This window comes from Coregonus clupeaformis, chromosome 37, assembly GCF_020615455.1.
Source record: "Coregonus clupeaformis isolate EN_2021a chromosome 37, ASM2061545v1, whole genome shotgun sequence".
Lineage (NCBI taxonomy): Eukaryota > Metazoa > Chordata > Actinopteri > Salmoniformes > Salmonidae > Coregonus > Coregonus clupeaformis.
In genome coordinates, this window is record NC_059228.1 from 13,003,332 (window position 1) to 13,025,352 (window position 22,021).

A 22,021-nucleotide genomic window follows, 5' to 3' on the forward strand; every position below is an offset into this window, starting at 1 on the left:
TGACACATGTAACAGATGAAATACCTCCCAAATAAAAAAAAAGGTACTGAGGTTTAAAAAACAGTGTGTATTTGATCATTAGAATTTCATACTCATTGTATCATTTGAAAGTTCAAGTCACGAGTGTCCCCCGCAGTTGATGGGTTTATTGATCCCCTTGCCACTCTCTGGAAGCCACCCTCTGAGTTTCGTTAGCAACATGTGACAACGGAGGGCCCTCCGGGCAAGTTGGTAGGTGCGAGGGGGTGGTTTGGGATTCACTGACAGATCCTCCCTCACAGAGGATGGTATGAAATAAGGCTTTGTCAGGACTAGGGATGCAAATTTCGGTCAATTTCTCTGCCGACTAACCAACCCTCATTAACCGGTCCACAATTTTTTTTTCTCCAAACAGTTAAATGACGTGACCAACAAAAAACTATGCATGCAAGGAACGGACAATGAAAGCAAGCCTATCATCTTACAGTCAAAAGACTATGGCCTATTATTGAATATGCAACTGCTTTAATGAAGCAACTAATAAAACCTCATCTTCAAACATTTGCCAAAATACAATTGGTGGGAAAACACAGTTCTAAACAGCACTCCTAATGCAAGTGGTTCCATATGTGACAGATGAAAATCTCTGTTAGAAACGTAGAAAGAGGGGGACTCTAATAGCAACAACTAGGATGGGTTGCTAATATACAGTGCCCTCCACTATTATTGGCACCCCTGTTTAAGATGTGGTCGAGGACTTCCAAAAATTCTCATTTTTTTTAAACAACATAGAACCCAAATGCAAAAAAAAGAGAAAAATCCAACCTTTTATTTAAGTACATTACTTTGGTGGTAAAAAAAAAAAATCACACATTTAGAAAAAAATAAACTTGAAATCATGTGTCCCACAATTATTGGCACCCCTAACAATTCCGCTGAACATTTTCATAGATTTTTTTAAAATATATTTTTCTGTAGTTGCTAAAGTTGGTCAGGGTATCTAGGAACTTTTAATTAGTAATTCATGACTTCCTGTTTCCCTGGGGTATAGATATGACGTGACACAGAGGCCTAATTCTCTTACCCATTTGTCAACACGGCAAAGACAAGAGAACACACCATTCAAGTAAGGCAGATGTGTCGACCTTCATAAGTCAGGCAATGGCTACAAGAAAATAGCCACTCGCCTTAACTTGCCCGTATCTACAGTCAGAGGAATCATTAAGAAGTTTAAAACAACTGGAACAGTGACAAACAAGGCTGGAAGAGGTCCCAAGTTTATCTTGCCACAACGCACAGTGAGGAGGATGGTAAGAGAAGTAAAAAAAAGTCCTAAGCTCACTGTCACAGAATTGCATCAAAGAGAAGCATCTTGGGGTCACAAAGTCTCCAAAACAACCATCAGACGCTCTCTACATGCCAACAAGCTGTTTGGGAGGCATGCAAGGAAAAAGCCTTTTCTCACTAACACTCACAAACGTAAACGTCTGGAGTTTGCTAAGCGGCACTGGGACTTCAACTGGGATCGTGTGCTTTGGTCAGATGAGACTAAGATTGAGCTTTTTGGCAACAAACACTAAGTGGGTCTGGCGTAAAACAAAAGATGAGTATGCCGAAAAGCACCTCATGCCCACCGTGAAGTATGGTGGAGGATCTGTGATGCTGTGGGCCTGTTTCTCTTCCAAAGGCCCTGGGAACCTTGTTAGGGTGCATGGCATTATGAACGCTTTGAACTACCAGGACATTTTAAATAAAAACCTGATGGCCTCTGCCAGAAAGCTGAAGATGGGTCGTCATTGGGTCTTTCAGCAGGATAATGATCCAAAACATGTGGCAAAATCTACACAAAAATGGTTCAGCAGTCACAAACTCAAGGTCCTCCCATGGCCATCTCAGTCCCCAGACCTCAACCCAATCGAAAACCTGTTGGGCGAGCTAAAGAGGAGAGTGCATAAGAGAGGACCCAGGACACTGGATGATCTAGAAAGATTGTGCAAAGAAGAATGGTCAAAGATCCCTCTCTCTGTGTTCTCCAATCTTGTGAAAAGTTATAGGAGGAGATTAAGTGCTGTCTTGTTGGCAAAAGGGGGTTGTACAAAGTATTAACATCAGGGGTGCCAATAATTGTGGGACACATGATTTCAAGTTTTTTTTTTCTAAATGTGTGATTTTTTTTTTTTACACCAAAGTAATGTACTTAAATAAAAGGTTGGATTTTTCTCTTTTTTTGCATTTGGGTTCTATGTTGTTTAAAAAAAAAGGAGAATTTTTGGAAGTCCTCGACCACATCTTAAACAGGGGTGCCAATAATTGTGGAGGGCACTGTATATCCATGACTAAGATTGTGCCTTTGTTTTCTGGACAACAAAATACAGTTGGTATGAAAACCAATAGAACAGGAGAGAAATGCAACCTTAATGGCATGAGGAAGTCTTCATAAAATAATTGAAGCAAGGTAAGACATTCCTCATTAATTGAAGTCAATCGTTCAGGTTTCAAACAATTACACTGCCTCATTGTAAAGTGTGCCTACCGTTGACTATAGCCTATGCATTCCAATGGCGAATGGGAGACGCGCTTTAATTACGAGTTGAGAAATAAAAAAATTGCTCTTTTCAATCTTGGCCATCAAAACAGTTTAACACGTGATTGCATTTAGAATTGTTATTTGTTGCGCAATGACTGTGCTTATAAAAGCATGTTTCACTCCTGTACCAGCTGCTCTCCCGTTGTCTGACAGGTAAAATCGGCCATTCCGCTCCTCAAACTAGGCTCTGTATTCTGTGCGCGTGTGAGAAGATACATGACGACTAACAAAAATACACAGGGGCCAATTTAAATTATCCACTAACATACAGTGAGGGAAAAAAGTATTTGATCCCCTGCTGATTTTGTACGGTTGCCCACTGACAAAGACATGATCAGTCTATAATTTTAATGGTAGGTTTATTTGAACAGTGAGAGACAGAATAACAACAAAAAAATCCAGAAAAACGCATGTCAAAAATGTTATAAATTGATCTGCATTTTAATGAGGGAAATAAGTATTTGACCCCTTCTCAATCAGAAAGATTTCTGGCTCCCAGGTGTCTTTTATGCAGGTAACGAGCTGAGGTTAGGAGCACACTCTTAAAGGGAGTGCTCCTAATCTCGCTCTTTGGCATCAACTCAACTCGCCGTGTTTGGAGGAGGAGGAATGCTGCCTATGACCCCAAGAACACCATCCCCACCGTCAAACATTATGCTTTGGGGGTGTTTTTCCGCTAATGGGACAGGACAACTTCACCGCATCAAAGGGACGATGGAGAACCTCCTTCCCTCAGCCAGGGCATTGAAAATGGGTCGTGGATGGGTATTCCAGCATGACAATGATCCAAAACACACAGCCAAGGCAACAAAGGAGTGGCTCAAGAAGAAGCACATTAAGGTCCTGGAGTAGCCTAGCCAGTCTCCAGACCTTAATCCCATAGAAAATCTGTGGAGGGAGCTGAAGGTTTGAGTTGCCAAACATCAGCCTCGAAACCTTAATGACTTGGAGAAGATCTGCAAAGAGGAGTGGGACAAAATCCCGCCTGAGATGTGTGCAAACCTGGTGGCCAACTACAAGAAACGTCTGACCTCTGTGATTGCCAACAAGGGTTTTGCCACCAAGTACTAAGTCATGTTTTGCAGAGGGGTCAAATACTTATTTCCCTCATTAAAATGCAAATCAATTTATAACATTTTCGACATGCATTTTTCTGGATTTTTTGTTGTTATTCTGTCTCTCACTGTTATCATTAAAATTATAGACTGATCATGTCTTTGTCAATGGGCAAACGTACAAAATCAGCAGGGGATCAAATACTTTTTTTCCCCTCACTGTATGCAAATTAACCTATAGACTGATAAGCATGACCGGTCAAATGTATTTTGGGAGGCTAACTGATTAACATCCCTAGTCAGGACAACAGGATCTGCTAGTAGCTACTGTACGGCAGACAGCATCTCTCCGGCTGTCAATCGACCTGACCTTGAAGTTGGGAGGATGAGGGCAGGAGGGGCAAGTGACGCGTTTTATTAGGACAACGTTTGGAATAATGGGTATAGGCCTAGCAGTTCAGTGGTTTGAACTGACCACACGTAGGCTTCATCCTTAACACTGACAGACTGGTTTGGCATTCCAAGATGTAACTCATCTATCTACCAGACCACAGAAGTAAAATAAAAAACACACCTAGCCTTGACTGTAGCTGCCAGGTTTTAAATATTTTGTGTGTTAGCTGTACATTCAGGTAACTGCCAAAATAAAGGAAACACCAACATAAAGTATCTTAATAGGGCGTTGGGCCACCACGAGCCAGAACAGCTTCAATGCACCTTGGCATAGATTCTACAAGTGTCTGGAACTCTATTGGAGGGATGCGACACCATTCTTGCACAATAAATACCATCATTTGGTGTTTTGTTGATGGGAAACGCTCGCTCCAGAATTTCCCATAAGTGTTCAATTGGGTTGAGATCTGGTGACAGACACACACAAACACAGACTTTAACCCCCCTATGCTCCTTTGAGATCCCTCTTTCAAAGTAACTGAGATCTCTTCTTCTAGCCATGGTAGCCAAAATAATGGGCAACTGGGCATTTGTATACATACATGACCCTAGGCATGATGGTATGTTAATTGCTTAATTAACTCAGGACCCATACCTGTGTGTTTCAATATATTTTGTATCCCTCATTTACCTCAAGCGATTCCTGTATTTTGGCAGTTACCTGTATGCCCCCTCCTTTTTTCTTATGCATCTAGAACTGTGCTGGATTAGAAATCTGCTGACACAAACCAGAACAATGGAGCGAGGCCGAAAGGCTCACAACTGCACAGAGCGAAGGTTGGCTAATCTGTCGGGATAACTGCTAGCTTCTTCCGTCAATAAGCCAGGAGTCACACAGTTAGGCTACTTCTGGAATTTACGGTCCAGTGGGAGTGCAAGCTTCCCATAAAACAAGCCTCACTGTATCCCTGTCAACAGGACCCCTCCCCCTCTTCCAGAGACTAGCCCCGTGTCACCCTCAACCACTACCTCTATAAGGAGAGAAGATCCCGGTTGCTTTCTTAAGGTCACACCACTCTTCAGTCTATGAGTGATGATTCAGGGGCAAAAGTTGGACACAAAAGTAGACCGGCACAAATTGGGAAACTCACCAGCTCACCTTAAGTTGTGTTTAAAAGTGAGGACGTGAAATACATTGGGTTCAACATCCTCTGTGGACATATGGTAGCAATTTGCTCGAGTAGACTCCCTGACTGTGAAGGTCTGCCGGCGGAGCGCGCAAACTCAGTCTCAGTGCGTGTTTTTTTTCACCCCCCCAAAAAAAACAGAAGACAGAACATATATGCCACCGATCAGTTCATTGTTGTCTCATCTTTTATACATGTTTAAACTGTGAACTAAGATGATGACTTAATGACAGCGAGATACCTCTTAATAAAATAACAAATTGAGAACCCCCCCCCCCACCAAAAATAATAAACATTCTAGATTTTTTCTAAAGGCGGGAGTCACTCCACCCATGGAAACTCACAGATGAGTCAACCTCCAGGAGCATGTGCAATCAGGCCCTTTCCTGCTCTTATTCCTCCAGTTATTAATCACATCAGCAGACAGCTCCAATGACCCTCTCTGCGCCTGCAATTAAGAGCCGGGTAACCACCTGATTGGCCAGCTCTGTCTGCCGGGAGAGGTCAGGGTTTAATCTCCTCAGAGGGGGGAGGGGTATAATCAGGTTGTGGTAATCAGCAGTGCCCTCCGCAGAGAAACAAACATTTGTTAGGCTAAAGAAAAAGGCTTGGAGATGGAATCCAAACAGAGATGCATTCACCAACCAAGCATGTGACCTCAACACATCTTGCACAAATTACACACTGTATGGGGTTGAACATGTCCAGTTGAAGTCAGAAGTTTACATACACATTAGCCAAATACATTTAAACTCAGTTTTTCACAATTCTTGACATTTAATCCTAGTCAAAATTCCCTGTTTTAGGTCAGTTAGGATCACCACTTTATTTTAAGAATGTGAAATGTCAGAATAATTGTAGAGAGAATGATTTATTTCAGCTTTTATTTCTTTCATCACATTCCCAGTGGGTCAGAAGTTTACATACACTCAATTAGTATTTGGTGGCATTGCCTTTAAATTGTTTAACTTGGTTTCTGGTAGCTTTCCACAAGCTTCCCACAATAAGTTGGGTGAATTTTGGCCCATTCCTCCTGACAGAGATGGTGTAACTGAGTCAGGTTTGTAGGCCTCCTTGCTCACACACGCTTTTTCAGTTCTGCCCACACATTTTCTATAGGATTGAGGTCAGGGCTTTGTGATGGCCACTCCAATACCTGACTTTGTTGTCCTTAAGCCATTTTGCCACAAATTTGGAAGTATGCTTGGGGGTCATTGTCCATTTGGAAGACCCATTTGCGACCAAGCTTTAACTTCCTGACTGATGTCTTGAGATGTTGCTTCAAATATCCACATAATTTTCCTTCCTCATGATGCCATCTATTTTGTGAAGTGGACCAGTCCTCCTGCAGCAAAGCAGCCCCACACGGTTGGGATGGTGTTCTTCAGCTTGCAAGCAACCCCCTTTTTCCTCCAAACATAACGATGGTCATTATGGCCAAACAGTTCTATTTTTGTTTCATCAGACCAGAGGACATTTCTCCAAAAAGCACGATCTTTGTCCCCATGTGCAGTTGCAAACCGTAGTCTGGCTTTTTTATGGCGGTTTTGGAGCAGTGACTTCTTCCTTGCTGAGCGGCCTTTCAGGTTATGTCGATATAGGACTCGTTTTACTGTGGATATAGATACTTTTGTACCGGTTTCCTCCAGCATCTTCACAAGGTCCTTTGCTGTTGTTCTGGGATTGATTTGCACTTTTCGCACCAAAGTACGTTCATCTCTAGGAGACAGAACGCGTCTCCTTCCTGAGCGGTATGATGGCTGCGTGGTCCCATGGTGTTTATACTTGCGTACTATTGTTTGTACAGATGAACGTGGTACCTTCAGGCGTTTGGAAATTGCTCCCAAGGATGAACCAGACTTGTGAAGGTCTACAAATATTTTTCTGAGGTCTTGCCTGATTTCTTTTGATTTTCCCATGATGTCAAGCAAAGAGGCACTGAGTTTGAAGGTAGGCCTTGAAATATATCCACAGGTACAGTGGGGCAAAAAAGTATTTAGTCAGCCACCAATTGTGCAAGTTCTCCCACTTAAAAAGATGAGAGAGGCCTGTAATTTTCATCATAGGTACACGTCAACTATGACAGACAAATTGAGGAAAAAAAATCCAGAAAATCACATTGTAGGATTTTTAATGAATTGATTTGCAAATTATGGTGGAAAATAAGTATTTGGTCACCTACAAACAAGCAAGATTTCTGGCTCTCACAGACCTGTAACTTCTTCTTTAAGAGGCTCCTCTGTCCTCCACTCGTTACCTGTATTAATGGCACCTGTTTGAACTTGTTATCAGTATAAAAGACACCTGTCCACAACCTCAAACAGTCACACTCCAAACTTCACAATGGCCAAGACCAAAGAGCTGTCAAAGGACACCAAAAACAAAATTGTAGACCTGCACCAGGCTGGGAAGACTGAATCTGCAACAGGTAAGCAGCTTGGTTTGAAGAAATCAACTGTGGGAGCAATTATTAGGAAATGGAAGACATACAAGACCACTGATAATCTCCCTCGATCTGGGGCTCCATGCAAGATCTCACCCCGTGGGGTCAAAATGATCACAAGAACGGTGAGCAAAAATCCCAGAACCACACGGGGGGACCTAGTGAATGACCTGCTGAGAGCTGGGACCAAAGTAACAAAGCCAACCATCAGTAACACACTACGCCGCCAGGGACTCAAATCCTGCAGTGCGAGACGTGTCCCCTGCTTAAGCCAGTACATGTCCAGGCCCGTCTGAAGTGTATTTGGATGATCCAGAAGAGGATTGGGAGAATGTCATATGGTCAGATGAAACCAAAATATAACTTTTTGGTAAAAACTCAACTCGTCATGTTTGGAGGACAAAGAATGCTGAGTTGCATCCAAAAGAACACCATACCTACTGTGAAGCATGGGGTTGGAAACATCATGCTTTGGGGCTGTTTTTTCTGCAAAGGGACCAGGACTGACTGATCCGTGTAAAGGAAAGAATAAATGGGGCCATGTATCGTGAATTTTAAGTAAAACCTCTTCAAGCATCCAGCAAGGGCATTAAATAACGTGTCTTTCTTTTCCGCACCTCCAATTAACTCACATGTCAATTAGCCTATCGGAAGCTTCTAAAGCCATGACATCATTTCCTGGAATTTTCCAAGCTGTTTAAAGGCACAGTCAACTTAGTGTATGTAAACTTCTGACCCACTGGAATTGTGATACAGTGAATTATAAGTGAAATAATCTGTCTGTAAACAATTGTTGGAAAAATTACTTGTGTCATGCACAAAGTAGATGTCCTAACCGACTTGCCAAAACTATAGTTTGTTACCAAGAAATGTGTGGAGTGGTTCAAAAACGAGTTTTAAATGACTCCAACCTAAGTGTATGTAAACTTCTGACTTCAACTGTATCATCACAAGCATAATCCAAAGCAGAAGTCATCCCTCTGATTCACTAACAGCCAGAGAGCCTTACCTCACTGGGGGATCCATGGTGCGGGGGCATGTTGAAGAAGCTTGTTGAGAGACCAGCGTTGGTGCTGGGGGTCATACAGATCCATAGGGATAGAGAACATATTGATACTGGAGACAGAAATCCAGCATGGCACCATGGAGACCTGAGCAGGAGAGAGTGTGAGCCTCAAGTTAGTCACACACCAAGCAAATGGGACTTACTGCACTTCGTACTTTGTAATGGACCAAAGTGTGTCAATGACAGATGGGAACCACACAACATGGCAGGTCTGGAAGGATTGCATATCACAAGTCTTGATATGTCTGGATGAAAATAAAAGCTTTGATTTAGCCAAACATTTCCTTTTTATTTCAGCCCAAAAACCCCATTGGCAAATAAAGCAGGGTAAAGGAGTCCGAGGGGGTTGCTGGCCAACCCAAGCGGTACAGAGGTATCAGATGACGGGGCAGGAGCCGCGGCACAGCACTGCAGACAGACTGTCTCCGGGGCCCAGAGCCCAGGGACCCAGCCGCAGTACACTATGACCTCCACTGAGGGAAAGGCATTACACATTACTGCAGCCCACAACTAAGATCTTCAAACTTTAAAAGTCATTAGCAGAGCCGGATCGGTGTGTGTAATTACCGCCACTTAAGCATCACCGTCTCCAGAAGGACACCACCTCAGAGAGACGGAGGCAAGTTCCAACAGGAATATAAGAGCTGAAGGTCTTAGACAGAGGGCTTATCAAAGTGTGATTTCTGTGTCTGGTAAATTAATGTTGGCGACGCATTCATTGACTTGACTAATCACACAAATGAGTCAGTAAATAACAAAAATAGCAAATTTCATGTGGAATTAAAATGTTGATAATTGGGATCGCACAAAATTAGGCCTAATTTTATTTAAAGCTACAATATGTAATTTTGAGGCGACCCAACAAAATTCATAGCAATCTGCATTATAGAGGTCATCCTCATTGAAAGCCAGTCTAAGAAGCGGTAGAGCCGTTCTGGGCACTATTTCTATGCCTGCCGTTCTTACATTTCGTTTTTGCATCTTTTACTTTTGGTTTTGTACACCAGCTTCAAACAGCTGAAAATACAATATTTTTGGTTATGGAAAATATATTTCACAGCGGTTTAGATCGTACAATGATTCTCTACACTGTACTTGCTTGTTGTCACAACTGAAATTAGGCGAACTATTAGAATTTTAGCAACCAGGAAATGGTGGAACGATTTCTGCATAGTGGATCTTTAGATTTAGCCTTTCAAAACAGCTTTCGGCCTTGCCTACATCAGCCTGAAAACATACTAGGGGCAAAGAGTGTCAGTCACTTCCCGAATCTTCATCTAGCTCACAGTCTCAGACGTTTCAGCAAAGATATCCCAACAGCACATTGGGACACACAGACATCTGATTTTAGACCTGAGGGATGTGCTATTCCAGGGAGTGGGAGAGGAGGTCGTCCATGGTGTCCCCATAAAGCCTCCTCTGAGTGGGCAACTGCGGGCCAAAAGCCCCTGCTGTGGCTGGGAGATAAGTGGAGCAGCATGGTCTGGATGTGGCCCAGCAGCCTGACAGCCAGGCACTGCTCTCAACACCAACACAGGGGCTATTCTTCCACATGGGAGAGCTCCTTGAGACTCAAAGGGCCTTTTAGTCCATGAGCCAGACCCCTACATTTGGGCCGTCGGGCTCTCTTGGGGCGACAAGGTCTGTGATTTTCTTGAAGCTCTGTCCCTAGAGTTGTAAAATATGTGATAGCAGTGCATCAATGGTAGCGTTCTCTGTGTTACTTTCTTTCATCCATCCCTCCATCCATCCCATAGGGATACCCTTCAATAATATATCATTGGAAAGCTTAGATTCACAGCTATCAGACACATTCTTGGGATGTTTGAGTCAACATAACCTTGACCTTTGACCTCTACGGTACATAAGCTATATATACAAAAGTATGTGGACAACCCTTCAAATTAGTGGATTTGGTTATTTCAGACATACTCATTGGAGACAGGTGTGTAAAATGAGCACACAACCATGCAATCTCCATAGACAAACATTGGCAATTGAATGGCCTTACTGAAGAGCTCCGTGACTTTCAACGTGTCACCGTCATAGGATGCCACCTTTCCAACAAGTCAGTTCGTCAAATTTCTGCCCTGCTAGAGCTGCCCCGCTCAACTGTAAGTGTTGTTATTGTGAAGTGGAAACTTCTAGGAGCAACAATGGCTCAGCCGTGAAGTGGTAGGTCACACAAGCTCGGGACCGCCGAATGCTGAAGCGCATAAAAATAGTCTATTCACGGTTGCAACACTCACTACAGAGTTCCTAACTGCCTCTGGAAGCAACGTCAGCACAGGAACTGTTCGTCGGGAGCTTCATGAAATGGGTTTCCATGGCAGAGCAGCCGCACACAAGCCTAAGATCACCATGCGCAATGCCAAGTGTCAACTGGAGTGGTGTAAAGCTCGCCGCCATTGGACTCTGGAGCAGTAGAAACGCGTTCTCTGGCGTGATGAATCACACTCAACCATCTGGCAGTGCGACGGACGAATCTGGGTTTGGCGGATGCCAGGAGAACGCTACCTGCCCCAATGCATAGTTCCAACTGTAAAGTTTGGTGGAGGAGGCATAATGGTCTGGGGCTGTTTTTCATGGTTCGGTCTAGGCCCCTTAGTTCCAGTGAAGGGAAATCTTAACGCTACAGCATACAATGACATTCCAGACAATTCTGTACATCCAACGTTGTGGCAACAGTTTGGGGAAGGCCCTTTCCTGTTTCAACATGAGAATGCCCCCATGCACAAAGCGAGGTCCATACAGAAACGTTTTGTCGAGATCGGTGTGGAAGAACTTGAAGGGCCTGCACAGAGCCCTGACCTCAACCCTATCGAACACCTTTGGGATGAATTGGAACGCCGACTGCGAGCCAGGCCTAAATCGCCCAACATCAGTGCCCGATCTCACTAACGCTCGTGGCTGAATGGAAGCAAGTTCCTGCAGCAATGTTCCAACATCTAGGGGAAAGCCTTCCCAGAAGAGTGGAGGCTGTTATAGCAGCAAAGAGGGGGACCAAGTCCATATTAATGCCCATGATTTTGGAATGAGATGTTTGAGGAGCAGGTGTCCACATACACTACATGACCAAAAGTATGAGAACTATCTGTATAAATTGCTTAAAAAAGGAAACCCCGATACATTTTAACCTTTGTTTGACAAGTGGATCTGAAAAAGGTCATTTTACATTTTAGTCATTTAGCAGACGCTCTTATCCAGAGCGACTTATCCAGAGCGACTTACAGTTAGTGAGTGCATACATTTTCATGAAACGACCTTTGAAATGATATATAATATAACCAACTTTGAAAGCACCAGCTACAACTATTGTTTAAAAATAGCCCATATTGTGCCATTGATGTTAGAATGTTGGAAGCTTAGCCATAGAATTCCATGTAGTGGGGCAGTTTTTGGATTGTAACTTTGGTGATAAAGGCACCACATTTGACACACACAGCTAGAACAGGGTTTTAAAAAGATTTGTAGATACAGGGCCATCACAGGATTCACGTATTATCCCCACTGAAGCCTTTTTCCAATATGCCCGCCACACAACTCAATAAAGTCTAATTGAATCACATTTAATTCCAATAATATCTTAAAATGTTCATAGTGATGTAGAATACACAACCAAATGTGCCAGAATTGTGGTAAGAATGTGCCCAAAAAGCTGTCTGTCCATTGAGTGGTTTGGCAGCCATATTGGTTAAAGGCTTCTGTGGGGTTAATACAGCGTTTCCCAAACTCAGTCCTCGGGACCCCAAGGCTTGATGATTAGTTGAATCAGCTGTGTAGTGCTAGTGCAAAAAACTAACATTTGTACCCCTTAGGGTCCTGACAGAGTTTGGAAAACTCTGGGATAATGCGTGAATCCTGTGATGGCCCTGTATCTACACTTTTTTTTATAACCCTGTTCTAGCTGTGTGTGACAAATGTGGTGCTTCCATTTCCAAAGTTAAAATCCAAAAACATAGCTGCCCCACTGGAATTCTATGGCTAAGCTTCCAACATTAAATGTCAATGGCACAATGTGCTATTTTTTTAAACAATAGTTGTAGCTAGTGCATTCGAAGTTGGTTAGATTATATATCATTTGAAAAGGTAATTTAATTACCTTTCACAACCACTTGTCAAACAAAGGTTAAAATATATTGGGGTTTCCTTTTTAAGCAATTTTTACAGGTAATTCTGATATGTACCATAGAGGTAAAAAAATAAAATAATAATGATTTAAAAAAAAGATTTTCTGTGCCAAATTTCCACATCAGTTTGACAGATTGTAAGGAAATCGAAAGCTGTGATTTCAGTTTCCATTTAACCCATCTAAACAGTAGGCTACAGTTCCCTTGATGTTCCATAGGCCTATTTGAAGTCCCTGTCTTGTGACTGTCGAATTTGTATAGCGCCTCACAATCATCACACATAACATAGCCAGCACTACTATCATCCTCTTTCACCACTTTCCCAAATAATATTTTCTGGCCCTACCTTCTCTTTATCTTCAACACTCCATTTCGTAGCCTCTCTCTTATTGAATTAAACTCAGACATTGTCCTTCTTGCCTCCGTGGATCAACGTTAACCTTTCTGCCCGTTTCCAAAAGCATTTGGCGATTGGCGTGTAGGCTATTTGGTGCATGAACAGTTAGGCCCTAAAGCTTACGCACGAATGCCAGAAAGCCTAAAATAATGAAAGACAAAACCTCAATATAGCCTATAGTTATAAATTGCACAAGAATGAAATCTTCATGGATTTTTAAAGTTATTGTTCTTGCTTTATTCAACCCCACAATATTTCATGACCCTAAACTCACCCGCTCCGCAGACCTAACCGCAGGGACTGCGGGTTATAAGTTAACCCAATCATCCCTAACATAGACCTTCAAGAAAATCACTATGAGACATCGTCAGCCCAAGTGAGCCCGCCCAACCCCCGTGGCACATGGACTATTTATTAGCCAGGGACATCAAAGTGAGTTTACATTCAGGCCGGACAGTCAGCGACAAACTCTTTTGTAGGGAAAATAAATGCACTACATCAAATAGAAATCTTAATTCTTGCAAGTGGGAAACTCTGTTCTGCTGGTGTAAAGGCATTTGAGGGCCTTATAGCCAAGTCAAAAGCACCCTTGTAAAGGACATAACTGCAGTAGGCATTCCATGCACGAACTATTTTTAGGCCAAATTACAAGAAAATAGCCAGTTGAAAGTGCTAGAGTGGTTAGTATGAGCAAATACAAAACAAATCGAAGAATTAAATACATGAACACACAGTGAGCACGTTCAGGAGAGTGAAAGGCAGCAGAGGGAGATCAGCTGTGCTCATCTGTTTACAATAGCGCCTCTGGACTCGGAGTGTCTCCTCACCAGGCCAAGGTCACTCAAGGGTGCAGCCGATGATTGGTAACTAACTGCGCTGGCTATTTATAAAGTCCTGAGAGCATGCAGGAATATCTTGAGGTTGCGAGCTGTCACAGTGCAGGGGCATGGCTCCAGGGAGATATTTTGAGTAAAAGCAACAATGCAGATAGAAATAGAGAACGAAAGTACTAGACATCTTGTAGTTCTACTCCTCAAGTTTAAAAGCTGTCAGACATATGGGCTCATGTTTTAAGTTGTAGAGTTAGCATATCGCATATTGTGATCTGTAAAACAGACTGAAGGTTGATGGACAGATTTATCTGTTGTGAAAAGGGAAAAACATCAAGTGCTTTGTAACGTTGTATGCAAATTCCTCACAGCACCAGGTGTCAGTGAGGTGTTCAACTTTACTGTCTGACAGGATAGTTGTGTAACCAGTCTTTCGTCCGTTATTACACAATGGAACAGAACTATGTCAGCCACGAGAGAACACCGCATCCCACAACGGCACTGAAAAAGCAAAAGTCAACAAACAAATAAAAAAATAAAATAAAAAAAATAAAGAAACATTATTGGGCTGATATGTGTGCGCTTGTGTATGTGACAGAGGCTTGAAAAGGGAAGTGGAAGTCAAGCATTTGGAGATTCCATCGCTGAAGTTAATTCCGTCAGCTTTAGCAAAACCAACAGAGTGGCACGAGAGCAGAGGGAAATGTGTCGAGGCTTGGAGGAGTGACTAATGCCATCAAAGTGAACGATCAGCCATAGCTAATTGAAATTAAAGACCATAGAGGGGGAGAGAGAGAGGCTCCAGTCGGTTCACAGGGCCCGCTCTGTGTGGGAATGTGTATGGGCCTTGTGCGACCCTTACACAGGCCTACGCCAGATTTTCCCCTTCTCTCTCAGCAACTCTCATCTTAGTCACTGTCGAATGCCTCCTTACAGGAAAAAACTGCCTCCTGTCAACTAGCTACTTTTTCATGAAGCCCTAACCTACATCTTACATGTGCTGTTTGGCTTTTAGTAATACATTTGCCCAGTTAGGTGGTGGGCCGTAGCAAGCTATCTGCTTTAGTTTTCAAGATGATTGATCTCTGTCGAGGATGGAGCTGATTTTTACATATTGTGTATATTTATTTCTTCTGAACACATTTCCGAGTACTAAACAGTAAACCAATCAAAACGTGTGTACTATCCATGGTACTACCTCTGCCAATCACGTTATTCATATCTAAGGTAGTGGACAGCTGGTGAGAGAGATCTCCGTCTGACAAACTGCTATCAGGTAAAGTATTTTTTTCTTCTTTGTAATCAAACTATTTAGTTATATAAGCGTGATACCATCAACGCAAGCAGTAAAATGACTCCCAACTTATAACACAACAACCTTAGTAATGTAGCTAGCTTGCTAGTTAGTTACAACAAGTAGATCTGTTGCTAGCTAGCTGGAGCAGATAGCTTTATCACTAGCTAGCATGTCATTCCGGCACAAGGAATGTTTTAGCTAGCAGTTTATCCCAAGTAATCAAGGCAGGACCCACTAATTTAATCCACACTGACAAATAAGAAATGGCACATTATCCCTGTCAATAGTTGGAGTACGATGATTGAAGAGCACCGTGCCTCAGACTGTCAGGATGTTCCTTTTCTAGCTCACAAACTACATTCATTTGCTGGTATGATTTATTGTATTAATTATTGTCTCTCACTTTTGTCTCAAATGATTTATTCAGCTCTCCTGTGTCCTGCTCCCAGAGATCAACCAAGTGCTATTCACCAAGCATGGGCTGATTCACTCACCTGTGAGGAGAACCATCCTACTGCAGTTTGAACTAGCCCTGCCGGAGTTCTGATTGGTTCCAAGTTTAGCAGTTCGGCATATTTGCCTGAGCAGACAGTGTTGAAATATCATTATGAGAAAATGTGCAGGAATTTAAGGTGCCAACATAAGAATGTTTTACTGTCATATACAAAGAAATCTGCTAAGCGTTTTGAACTAGCCTACATTCTCTTATCTTTCTTGCTCCTTTATCAGTTTTTCTATCCAAATTCATGTGTCATATTTTAAGACAGATATTCTGATTGGAGTGGAGATGAGTCTTGTGGGTTGGAGTCGTCTTCCCACTGCATGTAGCCTACCATCCACTATTGTTCAGGGGAAGAAAATTGAATTTATGCAAAAAGGATACCCCTGCACTTATCTCAATGATGCTCCCAACATTACATTATTGTCATAGTTGTGAGCATACCAGTTGATATTTAGACTAGGCTGCTACTTGATGAATAGTATGGCACATATTAATGGATGGCACACAGCATACAGAGAAACAGGTAAAACTGAGAAACAAATGACAGCCGGCTGTAATTTGAAAATGAAGCTGTGAAAATGCAGGCCTATAGTAAAACTTACTCAGCCATGTTTTTCATGTGTTCATCCATTTTAAACACTTGCCAGCCTAAATCTTATAAACAAGGGCCTAGGCTATGTACTGCAGTGGTTCATAAAATGGCAATTAAAAGACTTGTGTGCATTTAACCTTTCTCAAAGAGGGGTAGAACAAAGAAACATCAATATGAACAAACAAAGAGGCCACCCTCTCCCGGCTATACACAAGCATGGGGTGGTCACTCATCTACAAAGGGCTGGTGTGGGTGGATGCTTTTGTTCCAGCCAAGCAGTAACACTGATTCAACTAATCAAAATATTTGACTTGGCAGTAGGCCTATCTCTCGCGGGGGAGGGGAATTACTGGTTCCGGTTTTTCCGCTGTAGTATTGGCAGCTGCTGTACACTACGGGTACAGATAGAACAAGGAGCTAGTTATAAAAATCTTTGCTATGGGTGCATCAAAAGTAATTATCCGGTAAAAAATAAACGTCAGGTCTTTCTTCTAAACTAAGCAAGAACTGTTTTTACGGCCATTTATTTGTAAATCGCCTACACTTGATGCTAGTTAGCTAGGCTAACATTTGCAAACCTAGCTAGCTAGGTAGCTAAATATTATAGCTAAAAACGCTTGCTGCTAAAGAGCTTGCCGAGACTATGTATATATAACGTATCAAATAAATATATAATGTTATTTCAAAACATTAAACCTTAAACACTGCTTTATAGCTATAATATAGCTAACGTTAGCTAGCTAATGAGAAGCTGATCTCTGATGGATGCTTTCACATTTAGCTCGTCTGGGTTTGTTGCTGTTAGCTAGCACATGGACAAGCAGTAGTCAGACACGACAAGCATTACCAACATAGTTGGATCTAGGGTAGACCCTATTTAGTTGACTGGTCGATTGTTCGGTCGATAGGCTGTTGTTTTTTTAGTCGAGCAGTCTAAAATAAAAAATAAAAATGTTATGGCACGAGACACCGGTCTGATTCACGCCTGTCTGAGTGGACTAATCTATTGCGGAGGCAGCAGGGATGGCACACCAGTATTACCGTTAATTCCTAATCTACAATGTTTATTTGGTTACGGTAATTTCTGTTAATGCATTCAATATACAGTGCCTTCGGAAAGTATTCAGACCCCTTGACTTTTTCCACATTTTGTTACGTTACAGCCTTATTCTAAAATTGATTAAATTCAATTTTTTCCTCATCAATCTACACACAATACCCTATAATGACAAAACGAAAACCGGTTTCGAAATTTTAGCACATTAATAAAAAAATCAAAAACACCTTATTTACATAAGTATTCAGACCTTTTGCTATGAGACTCGAAATTGAGCTCAGGTCCATCCTGTATCCATTGATCATCCTTGAGATGTTTCAACAACTTGATTGGAGTCCACCTGTGGTAAATTCATTTGATTGGACATGATTTGGAAAGGCACACACCTGCATATGTAAGGTCCCACAGTTGACAGCGCATGTGAGAGCAAAAACCAAGCCATGAGGTCGAAGGAATTGTCCGTAGAGCTCCGAGACAGGATTGTGTCGAGGCACAGATCTGGGAAAGGGTACCAACATTTTTTTTTCTTCACCTCAAACAGCTAGTAAACGAAGTCTGTTTTTACATCCATTGAGAATGACAATAGATCCTCATACTTTCTGAATGGACAATTAGGCCTATAGCGAGAGAATCAGCGAACTCCCACATGCACACCCTGTAAAAGCACCCGTCAATCAAAGCCACCAGCGCATGTCAGACAAGAGCAAATATTTATCCTTTCCTTAAAAAAATATTTAAAAACCTAGGTCTACCTTAGGTTTTCCAAAAGTAGGCTATAAAATTATGAATTGACTAGGGTTCTCTAATACCGGGATTTACCGTATTACTGGCTTAGTACACAAGGGGGTGCCAAACCCACCCACAAAAAGCCAGTTGGATGTCTATTATCATAATGCTAACAAAATTAGCAGAAATAATAGCAAATGTTCATGGAGGCTGCTAGCTAAATATGCTAATGAACGCAAACTAAAATAAACAAATTGCAAAAACAGGCAATGCAGCTCATAAAGTTACACATTTTGGTGAGTTTGGACATTTACAAGCAAATGTGAACGAGCGACATTGTGCAAACTAACAAAGTTTTGACGCATGCTTGTCTGAAGGAAGAACAGTACTGGCTCTGGAGCAGCATGTGTACACGCTGTGTCTGTGTGGAGTCTGGAGTCGCTAGGGCAACAGGCCAGCCTGCTCTGCTTGAAGAAGAGGGGGAGGAGCAGATGGGCCGAGAACAAATGAGAAAAAAATGCAAGGAAATCAAGATAGCAGTGGCAGCTGTAGAGATAACTCATCCTAAGGGCTTTGACTTCTCAAACACAGCAGAAAGCTAAAACGCATAAGAAATATCTTGCAGATCTTAAATGCTTCTTATTGTAATTTCTGCTCGGCATCAGCCTAATTTTGTGCTTCAGTTACACTTCTCCACTCGGATGAGAATTCACAAATGGGCATTCAGCGATCGAACGGGCATTCAGCTGACAGCGATCAGACTGATGTGTAGTTACTTTTCTTGGTGTAGCAGTAAGCTTCATAATGTAAAATAATGTGACAGGTGAAATTAAGAATCCGATCTGCTTCATCTCCTAATGTATCGCACAAGTTGACTTCAGGCATTTACTTACAAAAAAAAAAAAACTTCAACGGTATTGAAAAACCATCCCCTGGCTATTTCCAAATACCCCGGTACACGGTATACCGCCCAAATCCCCAAATGGGCACTTTCCTACATTTGTGAGAAGCAGGCCAGGTACTCTTATGCGTACTCAGGCGCGCGCTCCATCAACATTAACAGGACAGAGAAACCAGACACATGCTCATTGCTCACATGAAGTGTGTAAATGGTATGAAATTATCCAAAAGGTGTTTCTCACAAGTGTAGCAGGTTGTGAACTCTGCAAACAACGTTTCCTCTCCGAGAACGGTAAATGACTAATTAATACATGCATTAACAGAAATTAATGTAACCAAATGACAGGGATTAACAGTAAATTGCCTTTTACAAATGGTAGGCTACCACATGAACATTCATAAAAGTGCATTGCGGGCCGACACTGTATAGCCTAGGACAGGGGTACCCAAACTTTTTTACTGGGGGGGGGCCCCCTTCCAGCATTGGGGAACATCCCGCACGCACCACGTCTATTTCAATGGGCACAAGCACTGTTCATTACACAAACTGTTCCCACCCCTCTTGTTGGTGGAGAGAATTTTGCAGTATCAAAACAAAATGTATTGCAATTCTAGACATTTTGCCATGTCTAATGTGTATTCATGTGATATTTGAGTAAATAAAAAAATAAAAATCTATGGGCTAAAAAGCCTAAATAAAAAAAGACTTTAGCTGACATGGGCTAATTGATCTGGACATTTCTGACAAGTTATAAATAGCTCTAAGGTATGCAATGACTAACATGACAAGACTAAGTTAGCAAAACAATCACTTATAAATCATTAGTAAACAGTCCCGCTATTAGGTATAGTTTATCGACATGAAAATAATGTTAATATTTTATTTTCAAATCCTAAAATGAATGTAGGCCTATTTAAAAACGGTTTTGACGGTTATTTTATTTTCACGACGGCCTTCATTCATAACCGTCAGTTACACTGTTATTCGATTACTGTTTTTAGCCCTAACAGACGTTTTATTCTCAAATTCTAACAGAAGTAAACTACAACAGGACTCTCTCTTTGTTTGCACCATTTCTATTGAAAAAAGACCATTCGCCTTAGACCGGATATAGGATTTCCCCCAAAACAGATGTCCCAACCCGGAAACGAGAGAAAGGCACGTTGGTACCCACATCGGCCACCCCTGCTCTAAAGGATGGAAGACTCACTCAAAAAGCCATTCTGCAAAAGTATGGTCTAATGCAGGTGGGAAATGGACAGCTATATGACGGGGTTAGGAATGGGGTTGGAGCCATATTAACTTCAAAAGGTTAAATGGCACAACTCAGGCAAAAGGATTACCCAAAAAGAAAATGCAAACCCTCCAAGAGAAAGAATGATGAACACTATAAGCTTGATCCCCTCTCCTTCATCTGGGTAATCCAGTATTTACAATAATGGCACAGTTTGAAAAAGAAAGCGCAACATAGGATAAACTGCATCATATCATAGGCATTAACTGTTCATCAACTGTTCTTTACAAAGACAAAACAAGACACTAAAAAGATTAGTTTACCCCCCCGGTTTTCTGAATCTTCCAGCATTTTAATTCTCCAGGAATGCTATCCTTTTAGTTGCCTTCAACATTTAAAAACACACAAAAAACACATTCTTTCACAGAAGCATTTCGGACTCCATCACACAATGCTTGTTTTTATAAATCACATTGCCCAAAATAATCAAATTTTCATAGTTTACAAATAGGAAGGGATTTCCCCAAATAAAACTACATAAACAAACTCCCTGACCTTTTCCACTTTATCCATTAAAAGATACAAAATTATTTAAGTTACCATCCACACAATCTCTGTCCCTCCCTCTGTTCACATTAGCATGAGCTCTTCTAAATTATTCACTCAGATGGCTCAGAGTATTTAAAGAAAGATCAATACCATTAAAGGACAACTGCAGTTTGCATGGTAAACATAATCAAGGCCAGTCATCCTTAAAGCAATCGTGTAGAACAAACCTATACTACGCCACTAACCTCTTCACTGTATGTCAATGAAAGGGTGTTTAAATCGAAATGGATGGAAGACAAACGTTTGCACAGCTGAAGCCTTCAAAGTCAATCACTATTCAACAAGTGCAGAGAAGATGTAAACATTTGAAGCCTGGATAACTGGCCTCCTGCACACCATGTGTATATTGGGAAAACAAATAGGCTTTTCCTTTACACGCAACATGTTGAATTAAGGCTGGGTGATATCGTTGTTTAAGGTATACCAGGTATGGATTTTTACAATACCGCCTAAAATGATATGTTGATACAATGCAAAAAAATAAAAATGGTTTTACAAATTGGATTACTTCACTAGCTAGGCTTCCATCCAATTGCCGACAGATTTTCATGCGAATATTCTAAAATCTGCATAAAAACTAAACGCACATTTTCCCACCAGAGATGTTTCCACTAACTGACTTGTTGCAGATAAAAGGCTGTGTGTGATGACGTAGTGCACATAAAAATAGATTTTGCGGTTAAATTCCCATGTACCTAATAAAGAAATACAAGTTAAATGGGTTTCCATTGCATTTAACTGTACTGATGGTTCGCAAAAAAAAAAAGTATATATAATAATATAATAATATGCCATTTAGCAGACGCTTTTATCCAAAGTGACTTACAGTCATGTGTGCATACATTTTTACGTATGGGTGGTCCCGGGGATCGAACCCACTACTCTGGCGTTACAAGCGCCATGCTCTACCAATTGAGCTACAGAGGACAAGAGTGTGCCCACTCTGGTATTGGCACGCGCGCTCTAGCCAACAGCGCTATCTGCGCGCTGCTGGCTAGAGCACACTTATAGCCTACATGAACTTATATGGACAAAA

The 22,021-nt window shown here is 41.7% G+C and overlaps 1 protein-coding gene across 2 annotated transcripts in view; it reads right to left on the minus strand.

The window, feature by feature from the left end:
* Positions 1–22,021, minus strand: part of LOC121553724 (bone morphogenetic protein receptor type-1A) — a 73,144-nt gene that overhangs the window by 46,753 nt on the left and 4,370 nt on the right. The window contains exon 2 of one of the 2 annotated variants that reach the window (XM_041867057.2): positions 8,654–8,795. The exons of the other annotated variant lie outside the window; for it this stretch is intronic. The gene's annotated coding sequence lies outside the window, so the exon portion shown is untranslated. The remainder of the gene's footprint in view (positions 1–8,653; positions 8,796–22,021) is intronic. 2 annotated transcript variants of the gene reach the window in all.